The sequence below is a fragment of the Lemur catta genome, chromosome 18 (assembly GCF_020740605.2).
Source record: "Lemur catta isolate mLemCat1 chromosome 18, mLemCat1.pri, whole genome shotgun sequence".
Taxonomy (NCBI): Eukaryota; Metazoa; Chordata; class Mammalia; order Primates; family Lemuridae; genus Lemur; species Lemur catta.
In genome coordinates, this window is record NC_059145.1 from 27,376,486 (window position 1) to 27,388,727 (window position 12,242).

General features: G+C 38.4%; 1 protein-coding gene across 5 annotated transcripts in view; it reads right to left on the reverse strand.

Annotated features, from left to right (window-relative positions):
* Nucleotides 1–12,242, reverse strand: part of ATXN7 (ataxin 7) — a 130,713-nt gene that overhangs the window by 111,005 nt on the left and 7,466 nt on the right. Inside the window, exon 1 of one of the 5 annotated variants that reach the window (XM_045530695.1) lies at nucleotides 8,605–8,664. The exons of the other annotated variants lie outside the window; for them this stretch is intronic. The gene's annotated coding sequence lies outside the window, so the exon portion shown is untranslated. Of the gene's footprint in view, nucleotides 1–8,604; nucleotides 8,665–12,242 lie in introns of those variants that run through there. 5 annotated transcript variants of the gene reach the window in all.

Sequence of the window (12,242 nt, forward strand, 5' to 3'; positions counted from 1 at the left end):
AGACCATTTAAGGAAAGAAGCTATCTCTTTCCTTCCTTTCAATACTGTATCTTTTGAAAGGGAGTCACTATGCACAGGCACAGCTCATAGTTAAGGGATGGGCAGTTTTGTTCCATCTTCCTTGAGGGGGGATTATCTGTGTATATCACTTGGAATTCTTCTACATGAAAGAGTTATCTATTCTCTCCCATTTGCTTATTTATCATTTATTTATATCAGTGTGAGGTAAGGGATATTTGTTTTATATCATTATTTTATAGTTAAATTTACAAATTATTTGTGTTTATATATTTTATATTAGTCTTTATTTTATATATGTACATTGTATATTTATATTTATTTCATATTTTGGGTTATAATCTAATACTAAGCTTTTTAGTTGCTCAAATTGTTGCTGCTTTGACCACTGGGGGTTCTTTCAGTTGATTTCTAGGTTCCTTTGACACACCCCATCATTGTGTGGAGTGTGGTGTGTGGTGTGTGTGTGTGTGTATCTTTAGCATTTTCCTGCTTTCTGGCACTAACAGATACTCCATATTCTTTATTCCCTGTCTCAGGCACAGAATCAAATCATGTCTGGTTTCTTTTACTGAAGAATGGTATTAGAAACCAAAATCTGGGCACCGGGTCTTAATAGTCTTTTAATGTTTGACACTTTAAAATTTCTATTAGTATACGAACTACTTCTATAGTAAAGCAACACAATTATCTCTTTAAGTATCTTCATTCTGTGGTATAACATAATAAATCATGAAGAGGATGCTTACTAATCAAGCTACCATCTGACTGGCCACCTTTCAAGTCTGATATGACCAATCAATGCCATAATAAAGTTCATCCAGAAAAAAAGAATAAAGTTTTTTTTTCTGTTGTTGGGGGAAGAGAGAGGAAATCTAAAATTAAAAACTGCTTGTTTGCTGTTCTATGCAATAAGGTCTCTTTCTTCTACCACTTACCATTAAATGGTATTTCCTTTATGTCAACTCTTAATTATCTGAGCTAAAGAAAAACAAAAATATTGGATCTGGCTTTGTAACACATTAGTGATAACTTATGGCAGCTACACCATCCTATTTATGGCTTGCATATTTTAGTGTTACAACTAGTTTTTCTTTATTAAGAATAAACTAATTAGCCAAACAAGGGGAAAGACTGGAGCTTCTTGGGCAGTGTGGACACCTAGAGGGACATGAACAGATTTCTAGAGATAACTAAATTGCACAGACTAGAGTTAATTCCATGCAATACACACTGCGCCATTTTTCAACTCAAATTTCAACCAAACTACTAGTCTGTGTTAAACAGCCTATGCTAATAAAATCTTTAGTGACCTCAGACTTTTTCTTTAGTAGAAAATAGGCTGAGGCCAGCATCTAATACTGCTTTTCTCAATCTTTTTCCCTCAATCTGATTTTCAATAAACATTTATTGAGCTTCTAGTATGCACCAGGTGGCATACTATGCCTAGTGCTTCCAATTAATCCAATAATTAGAAAAAATTAAGGGCCCTGTTTCCATTTTTCCCTTCCAGCAGAGCTGCTAAAGTTGATGTAAGCTAAACCTTTACAAGCTAAAGGGACAAAAAACTTTAGAGAAGCATATAGTTCAGTGTCCATGTCTACAGCTGTTTAATAACGTCTTGGAAAAAAAAATCACAATCTTTATCTATAAACTAGATACTGTATAATCAAACTTATTTCTCAGGGAGAATGCATGGAAAGCACAGTCCTGGCATACAAGATGGGTTCTTTAAGTACTGGCTCATGTTCACATTACACATCTCATCATAAACACATCTAGGAAACACCAGGACTGCCCCACTAAGGCATTCATTGCCTTTTTTTCATTGCCAATTTTATTAATACTATCTTTGTAAAACTCTAAAATCATGATCTTTAGAAATGTCAGTTCCCATTTCACAATCATCCTGTCTTTGATAGATAAACAACATAAACAACATTCAAGAGGCATGGGCCAGAATGGACAGGTAATATTAATAACAGCTAACATTGCCTAGAAACTTATTTTGTACCAGGCACTGTGTAGATATTGCACAACAAGCTGACAAGGTAGATATTTTAATTATTCCTAATTTCCAGATGAAAAACATGATATAGGGGTAAAGTAACTTGTGCAAGGATGCCATTCATCTCGGCTAAACAATTTAGCCTCACAGAGAAATAACAACAAAATTATACTAAACAACTGAACATAAAAATCCATTTCTCACCTCACAATGCTGATTCCTTTTCTAACACTGTCATACTTGGTGTGACAGTGGAATGAAAGAATCAGCTAAACTGCGTCTTTTGCTAGAAATGCAAACTGGGAGAAGGGCTTTGGAGACTTCTGTCCCCAAAATGGATTCCAAACTGGGACTTTATGCTTCCAAAATATTTTCAACAAATAAAACGCAACACAGTCTCCACACAGTGTTTAGCAGAAAGTAGCAACTCCCTGGCCCAGCCTGCAAGGATATTCAGTCTCTGGCCCCCAGCTTATGCTTCTTAACTCTGTAGAATGCTCTAAAAGTTCTCTTGCCTCAGAGCATTTGAACTACAGGAGTGCTTCTAGATGCAGCTCACTTCTTCAGGAGTCAGTTTAGAGGTCACTTACCTCTTCATCTAGGTGGAGTTAACCCCACAGTCTGATTCCCTAAAACTGGCTTAAGAGATCTCCAGCATGCTCCCTCATCAAAGTCAGCATGGGATACAACCCTGTATCAAGAAACTTTTCCCTTATAGTATTTACCCCCAGGACAATCACAAAAAGAAAAGGCTGAGAGCAACCCCTTTCTGGAATTCAACAAAACAGAGTTTAAATCCTATTTTCTACTTACAAACTGTGTGACCTCTTTTTACTTCCCTGATGAGGTTTGAGAAAATAATGCAAATAGAGCACATACTATGTGCTCAATAAATGGGAGCTAGCCATTATCATCATTATCCCCATTCTACAAATAATAAATTAAGACTCCAAGAAGTGAATACTAAAGGTCACAGAGCTGTTGAGTGGTAGGGATCAGGGCTTGAAACAGTTCCTTTTCCTTCCTTTTGCATCTCTCTGTTGAGCACCATCCTTGGCACTGAGGAGTCAACTGTAAACAGACAGCTATGAACCCTGCTGTCACGGTGTTTACATCCTAATAGGGAAGACCTCCATATAAACAAATTGAAAGGGTACTTCAGAGAAGGGTAAGGTGGCTGAATACATAGGGCTTTAGGGCAAGTAACAAGATCACCGGACTTTGGAAGGTCAGGGAAGGCTTCTACAAAGAGGTGGCATTTAAAATGGGACCATGAGGCAGAAGAGGTGCTAGGGAAATGAAGGTGGCAGCAAGCACTCCAGACAAATAAAACCTCCAGGGAAAAAATTCTGAGGAAGCATGGCAAGTCTAAGGAACTAAAAGGCCAGAGCATCTGATGAAGCTGAAGATGAAGGCCCTAGGGCCAAATCAGAGGACCACTGAAAGACATGTTAAAGGTTTTGGATGTCATCCTTCTTCTAAGGAATGGCAAGGCACCAAAAGACTGACCTTGATGCAACAGTAGTGAAACGCTCACTCTTGACCCCAGCGCCCTGAGTTAGGGACATTTGTTATCTTTATAATCTGTACTTCCAGGACCTAGTAACTGCAGACTTTCAATAAATACTTCTGAGCTGTCTGAAAGAATCTCTGGTAAAGACAGACTAAGCCACTTCTCCCTCTTCTTAATCCCACAGCTGATACTTTTATTAAATTACCTATCACTGATTATTGTAGTTGGATGTAGATCTCTTTTCACTATTTGGTCATAAATTCCAGAGAGCAAATATTTATCTTAATACCATCTCTCAAACCTCAAGCCTCAGTAAAATCATAGATTAAAACAGATTCTCTCTTGATAAGCTAAAAAATCTGTTCTCATATATCTAGATTGGCTGAGAATTTTCCTAATTCATCCCACCTTATATAGATCTGAAGAGATAATGTGTAAGGATTTAAAAAGAAAGTTCCATTTTCCTTTTGCACTTTGACATCAACAAAAAAAACCAATTTCTTTTCTTCTTTTTTTCTTTCAGAGATAGGATCTTGCTCTGTCACCCAGGCTACAATGCAGTGGTATGATTACAGGTCGCTGTAGCCTCAAACTTGTAGGATCCAGTGATCCTACCACCACAGCCACCATGCTCTGCTAATTTTTTGGTTTTTTTTCCAAGGCTGGCCTTGAATGCCTAGCCTCTAGTGATCCTCCTGCCTTGGCACCCCAAAGTGCTAGGATTACAGGTGTGAGCCCCTATACCTGGCCACACCAAAAAAACCATTTCGTCAATATGTCATTAAAAGTCCAAGTTTTAATACTCTGGTTTCTCTTCAGATCGTATAAATCTTTTGCCTTTTAAAAGTCCAAGTTTTATATTTTAAGATAAATGACTTGTGTAGTTCATATGCATATTTTTAAAATGTTAGTTTAATTTTAACCAAGAACAAAATGCCCCAACAGAAGGTCTTTCAGTGATTTTCCAATTCTTCTGAAAACTGCTCACATTCTCTCTTTGAATAGTTAATTACTCTGGTAAGAGTAGGGCAACTGTTTGGGCTATTTATATTAAAAGATAGAATTGAGTCATAATCAATAGTTCACATGCTTTACAGTCTATTTTGGGATTTTGGGAGATGAGGATGATGAGATAAAATGATGACAGTGAGATTAAGGTATGCTATTAGGGTATGGCAGTAATTTTGTTTGATCCCCTTTCCATCCCCAGACCAATTTTCCACCATTCTGGGCCATGCTCTGTGTCCCAAGAGGCTGACTTCTATGGTCAGCATCACTGGGTTACTTGCTGGCCAGCTTCCAGGTAGGTTTGGCCAGGAGGAGCCACTGGAAAAAGATCAAAGACGGAAGGAAGAAAATCAGGGAGGAAAATATTGCCTTCCTTGTTCCCTCCCTGCTCTGGGCTGCATTTTCTAAGAGCGGCTAAATCCCTCCAGTATGATAGGTCCTGTCTGACAGCCCCTCCTCTCCGGCTTTAGCTCTCTCACTGGACTCCGGTAACACTATTTCTTCTCTTTGCTCCTTGAGACCTAACAGTGATAACATCTTCCTATTGCCATTAGTTTCTGGGTAACAGAAGCCCCATGTCACCCTTAACTCTGTCCACCCCTCTGAAAATATTTCCTTCATTAAAGTCTCTTGAACCATCCGAGTTGGACTGTTTCCTGCCAGACCTAAGAATTCAAACCATACATTTGCAAAATCAGCAATCTCCCTCCTTTGCACGTGAGCAGTTATCACAATGGTTATTCATCTTCCAGAGTAATTCCTCCATACCAAGCACAGCATGTAAACAATTACGTTTCTCAGGCAGAAGAAATGACACCTTTTGAACTGGTCAGCGCAGGAGAATACTGAGGGAGCTCCTGAAAGGCAGCTGGCAGAATAGAGGAGTTGACACTTGCAATTCTGTAGGCAGGAGTCTATTACATGTCCAGAATAAAATGTTTACAAAGAGATGCTATTTCCTCCTACTTCTCCTGGGTTTGCTCTGGCTAAGGGCAAGGAATCAAAGTCAGCATTGTATTTTCACACCAAATACCAAGAAGTTGTATCACTGCCTGGGGAAGTTGCCCTGTGTGTCCTTTCACTTTGCTAGTCTCTCACACCTGAGGATTTGCTTACCACTAGCCAAGGTAGACAGAAAGAGAGCCAACCATCTTGTATTACTAGCCACCTGCCCACCATCCTTCCTTCTTTCTCTTTTTCATCCCAGGGTAAATCTTTCTTCTGCACTAATGCAAAAGATGAGCAGGATGAGAAAAATTCTGCTGTGCTCAGCCTTGCCTGTCTCTTTAACAGTTCTGACCAGATTAGCACTTTTCTCTTTCACAGGAGAGGACTGGCATATGCTTATACCATAATCTGCTCTGAGCTCCTTCTCTGGATTTTTCTCTTACCAACGAGACTGGATTTGAGGTTAGATGTTAATTGGAATCACTTGGGAGTCTCTAAACACTCCACCTTGCTGTTACTTGGTGCAAGTAATCTGGGGGTTATTATATTTCTGAATATTGGCACATTCTTTTGAACAAGAGCTGATTTAAAGAATTCTTCCAGGAGTTTGATAAGAATTGATGTGGCCACTCCAACAAGGACTCCAAATGTCTCCCTCTGCAACCAGCAGGCATTCAGAGCTGACAGGAAAGAGTTGCTATGATAAAGACGCAGGCAGATATAGAATGCAGTCTGCAGAAAAGATGTTCTGCTACACTTTAGCCAAAGCTGGCCCAAGGGCCAGACAGCTTTCTTCTTCCATTCCGGTGGAGAAGCCCCTCACATCAGCCTGAAGGCAACACACAGCAGGCAGTCTGAGAAGTAGTGGGATTAGCAAAATGTGGTTCGCACTGTGTAGCCATTTCTACCACTCTTTTACCCTTACTTCTAAGTATTCATTTCAGAGTATTTTTTATTGGGAATCTCTATAAGCAGCTGGGTGGATATATATCAAATGTTAATAGTAATATCTCTGGGTAATAGAATTATGAGTAACTTTTATTTCCTTCTGTGTATCTGTGAAATTTTCTGAGATTTCTACAAACATTTAAGATTTTTGTAATCAAGAAAAAAATTTTAAAACAAAACCTCTGTAAGTATTCAGGAATTTCAGTTTTACATACAAACCAAATTTATGTAATTTTTGAAACTTACAATCCAAATTACTTTGCTTTTATGTATCTTAAGACATTTCAATAGTATAATCATTTTATAGACTTTGTTTTTAAATTAAGAAACCATTCAAAATGTAAAAAATAAGAATGCTAAGTTGGATTTAATGTGTAAATTTTTTCTGGTACACATCACAACCTTAACTGAGATAATATAGACTCTTCCAAGTCAAAGCTCACTATTTTAATAATTCTGAAGTACTCCTCATACAAGTGAAAAAGAATGCAACTGTTTTTCTTTGTAAAAGCACCATGAAGATGATTTCATATGCAGTTATATGGCTAAAAGACTACAGATAAAACAGACTGGTGTTTCTTCCATTACAAATGCCAGCCAATAAGAACTTTCCAGTCTACAGTTGATTAATACTTGACACCAGATCTATGGAAAAGAAAGCTAATCGTTGCTGGCTGTTAGCTAAAGGAACAGACACACTAAGAAACTTACCTACTACCAGATCATGACAGTTGTTTACTATGACAACTGATTTTTCAGTTTAGTGCCATTTATAGTACTGGAATATCTTTTCTAGGAGCTAGATTTTCTCATAATCTATACTAGCTGAACATGTGTTATTTACTGTCTTATAGCATTGAATTATATTAACAGGGAATCTTGGAAACCATAAACATCTTTACTAGCTTCAGGAAGCCAGTAAATTTCAACAAGCGATTCCCTTAAACTGTCTTAATGTAATGGTAAATGGTCTCTTTTCTAACTTCGATCTGCAAATGATTTATACCAGAGCACTAATAACCAACAGGGTGGGGAGTGGAGGGCACAGGGAATGAAGCCTTAAATATCTCTTCTTAAAGCAGCTAAGAGGAGCTATAAACCAGAACAGTAAAAATGCCTTTGTGTTCAGTATGCTAAATCTTAAAAACATCATTGAATAAAGTATAAGGAAATGCAAAGTATGTATTTTTCAATGTAGAACTTTACTAACATTCTTTTCAGAATTAAGTTCAAGGATTCTGAAGGTTAAAAATTTCTGCTAAAACCATGAGACCAACTAAAAATGTAAGAGGGAAAAAAAGGCAGTTTTTTGACTAGTACTGAATAAAACATGGTTAGAAGCTGTAGAAACCAGTGCCTGAAACAAATTAGAGGAAGATAATTTTAAAACTAGTGTCAAATGTCAGAACAAGGTTCCAAAAGCAATGGAAGTCTTAGGATGTCTCCATTTACAAAAAGGTCTGGCTAAACAAAAGCCACCATATTACTACCACAGACAAGTTTATGGTTCAGACTACAATGAAACTTTAAAAGTCATGGGGGGGTGAGGTGGGGAGGAAAGGCCTACCATACAACCCTGTTGTTAAGAAAACACTGTTTGGAGACCTTAATTAAACAAAAGTGTCAAGTGCTCCTCTCAAAACCTCTTGTAGCACTAGACCTGAACAGCAGAAAACAGTGAGGACCATTTAAAGAATGGTCTAGGGGCTGAGAGGACAAGTGACTACATCACAAGGTGGTAATTACACTGTGGGGAAGTAAAAAAAAAAAAAAGCCAGACTGAAGGGCTCCAAGAGATACTTCAAAACCAGCTAATCATGGCAAGAAGAGACGGGGTAAATTGGCTCCTCAACTGGCTAGCTGGGGCAGGGGTGGGTTGGGGAGGTGGGGAGAGAGATGCTGGGCTTTAAAGGCAAGAATAAACAAAAGCAGCTGCTAATTACCAAGGTGACTACTAAATAGATACCACCATTACAGACTGCCATGGTCTGAATGTTTATGTCACCCAAAGTTCATATGTTGAAATCCTAACCCCCCAGGTGATGGTATTAGGAGGTGGGGACTTTTGAAAGGTAATTAGGTCATAAGAGCAGAGAGCCCTTATGAATAGGATTAATGACATTATGAAAGAGGCCCAAGGGAGCTTGTTTGCCCCTTTTACCATGTGAGGATGAAGCCAGAAGGCACCATCTATGAAACAGCAAATGGGCCCTCAGCAAACACAAAATCTTCTGGCTCCTTGATCTTGGACTTTCCAGCATCCGTAACTGTAAGAAATAAATTTCTGCTGTTTACAAATTATCCCATTTATGGTATTTTGTTGTAGTAGCCTGAACAGACTAAAAATGTCCCTACAAATTGGAGACATTGCTCAAATGAGGCCAAACATTGGTTTACTCATCTCCAACTCAGTCCAGAACCTTCAGAATCTAGCAAAGGGGCCTCTACTGTTGGTAAACCACTGTGCTAGAACCATCCTCAGTAAGGGCATGGGCTGACAGAACATTTGGGTTCTCCTGCCAATAGTCCTATGTTGCAGGAGAAATCATCTACCTTTCTAAACCTTACTTAAAGCTAAAAAATAGGGAAATATCTGCTCTTCCCTGACTTCAAAGGATTAGAATATAAAACAGGAGAACATACATGAAAATGCTCTGAATAAAATCACACTGTATGTGCACAGCACTTTACCATTTGAAATGTGGTTTAACTGACACTTATAAAGGCTACACAAATGTAGGTTGCCCCTTCAGCTAGAGTCCATATGCTTTTCTTTAAAAGTCAGGAAATGTATAATATGTTTTAGGAAAGACTGTCATGTAAAAGCAAATGTGTTATTACACTTAGAGTGGTAACCACTGATATACTGTAATGGAAATAGATAGTGTACAGCCACAGAATGCTTCCCAAACTGGCGTTTAAGAACTCTTGGAGGTATGTGGAGCTGGGAAGGAAAGCAGTGAAACAGGGGTCATTAGGGTGTTGCAAATATTCAATGTGATAGATAATGCCCAAAGCAACTCACTCACAGTGGTCCACAAATGTTCAGACAGTGGACATCTGTTGGTTTTACCTACCCTGCATCCATTCCCCCTGCTGGGGAATGACAACCCAGGTTTCTGTCTTGGTGAGGCAATAACCAAGGCACCTGACAGGACCCAGTCTGGGCCTGAGAGATACACTCTCACTAGAGAATGGGATTCAAAACTATTGGAGAGGTTAGTTCTCCTACATCTGGAGAAGACTTCTATTGAGTCCTGCTGCCTAGATCCCTGAAGCTGCTCTAGATCTGGCCCATTCTGAGGCCTGGTTCTTCAGCATTATTGTCAATTCTGGGAGCTATCTCACATCTTCTAGTGATCTCTTTTTTTTGTTTAAAGTAGTCAGATTTTAGTTTCTATTGCTTACAACCAAGACCTCTAGCTGATTAGCTACTGAGTCCAGAAGAATCCATTTTCTTAAAGATTTAGGAGATAAAATTTAAATTGATTGGCAAGTAATTAAACTATTAATTTTATGGTAAAACAAAGGTATATATTATGGAGTAGAATACAAAATTCACATAAAATTTTGAGATACTGGATTGTTCTTTTGAGATTTTTAAAGACATGCTTCCTCCTACTTCTCATCCTCGCTCCACTCCCCATGAAAGTTCTTTAGTGATGGGTTTAAAAAGCACTGGCACAGGGATAAACTGTCCCTAACTTTTAGGATTTACCTCTAACTAGGGGAGGTTACTTAATCTCCCTAAGGTTCACTTTTCATACCTTTAAAATGGGATAACAGTACCTACCTTCAGTGCTGTTAATCCCAAGAGATAACACAGGGAACCACTCAGCACTGTTCTTCCCATAGAGTTTTATCAGTCACAACAAAAAAAGGGAGTTTGGTTAATAAAACCAAAGCAAGCCAGCTATTTGCAAAGACAGCTGCAATAATTCCCACCATCCCTGTAGGCAGTCCCCTGCAATATTACTTGGCAGTATTTCTCATCAAGAGGTAGTATCTATTTCCTATCCCTTGAATCTAGCCTGGCCTTGTCACTTGCTTTGACCAACAGAATGTGGCAGAGTGACCCTGTTGTCTCTGAAGCCTAAACTTTAAGAACCCTTGCAGCTCTCACCTTCTTGGAACAAGGTACCTCCAAGTGAAAAAATCTGGTCTAGCTGCTGGGAGAAGAGATCATGTGGAGCTCAGAGAGATGTCCCAGCTCAACTAGTTCTGACTCAAGCCTTCAGGTGACTGCAGCCACATTAGTGACCTCAGGCCAGGCAACACCAGTGGAAGAACTGCCTTGCCCTAATTGTGAAAAAATAAACTGGTACTTGTTTTAAGCCACAAAGTTTTGGAGTGGGCTATTAGTTAGCAAGAGATAACTGATAGACATGCTTCATGAATTATCATATTTCTATATTTTATATTCTATTAATGTACACATTTTGCAAAATTTCCTGTAATAAACTCTGTAAGGCCCAAAGTCCACAAAGAGTAACTATGTCATAGCCAAATGTGGTTACATTTCTCATTCTTCATGGCTAGATCAATGTTTCTCATTCCATATAAACATTAAACTGTATTTCTGTCAGAACTTGGGTGATAGGAGATGGAATATACTCCAAAGCCAAAATACCTTAAATGAAACTAAAGTGAAAATTTGTTAAAATTATCATAGTTAAACCACAAGAATGCAGGTGCAAGTATAGCTGAGTTGAAATTGAAGGTAACTGGCTAAGAGAAGAAAAAATGTAATAAAATTGCTATAACTCATTCAAAAACTAAAATTCAAAACAGCTTCTCCTAAGAAGTTTTTGTTCCTGGTATTTTCTTCCATAAACTTCAAAGATGACCAAAACCCTCTTTTAAAAGTTCCCCACATAGTGTCAAGAAGAAATGCTTATTTTAGGTCACCATAAATTAAACAAATATTTACGTAGCACCAACTCTATGTTGGTGAGTTGTTAGCTCCTGAACACTTCTTCTTCTTTTTAAAGACATTATACTCAGAGAAACCAGGGCAAAGGGGGCAGGACTGGGTGGTGAAACTAGACTACACACTTGTCTTCGTCAAGGTACCTGGTCTGGTTATAGGGTTCAGGCTGAGGAATGTGGCAAGAAAAGGTTCTTCTCCCATGCAGGCCTGTATCTGGAAGGGCAAAAATGCAGGTTGAATATCCCTTACGCAAAATACTTGGGACCAGAAGCATTTTGGATTTCAGATTTTGGAATATCCACATTATATACTTACTGATTGAGCATTCCAAATCCAAAATCCAAATTGTTCCAATGAGCATTTGAGTGTCAAGTCAGCATCAGAAAGTTTCAGATTTTGGAGCATTTTGTATTTTGGATTTTTGAATTTGGGATGCTCAACTTGTACTAGCTAATACTATTATTATTACTACCCATATTACCCTATCACTACTGTTATTCTTATGTTGTTATCCCTCTCCTCACCACTTCCTCCTCCTCAGTTGCTGCTAAATATCTGGCATTCTGCTAAGCACCTGTCTCACTTAATCTTCACAACTTAGCAAAGTATTAGCCACATTTTGCAGACGAAGAAACTGAGGCCCTAACTGGGTAAAAGTAACATAGAGGATGGCATAGAAGGTAAGCCATGGAGCTCATGCTTTTAACCACTATCTTATACTGCCTCCATACAGATGAATTCCTTATGATTTTATAGGAATTTCAAGAGGTGAAAAACTACACAGTAAGAAATGAGACACAACATACTATCTTTATCAATGTAAATGTATATGTGTGTGTTCAGTGAGTTTCTTCTGAAAACTGTTATTT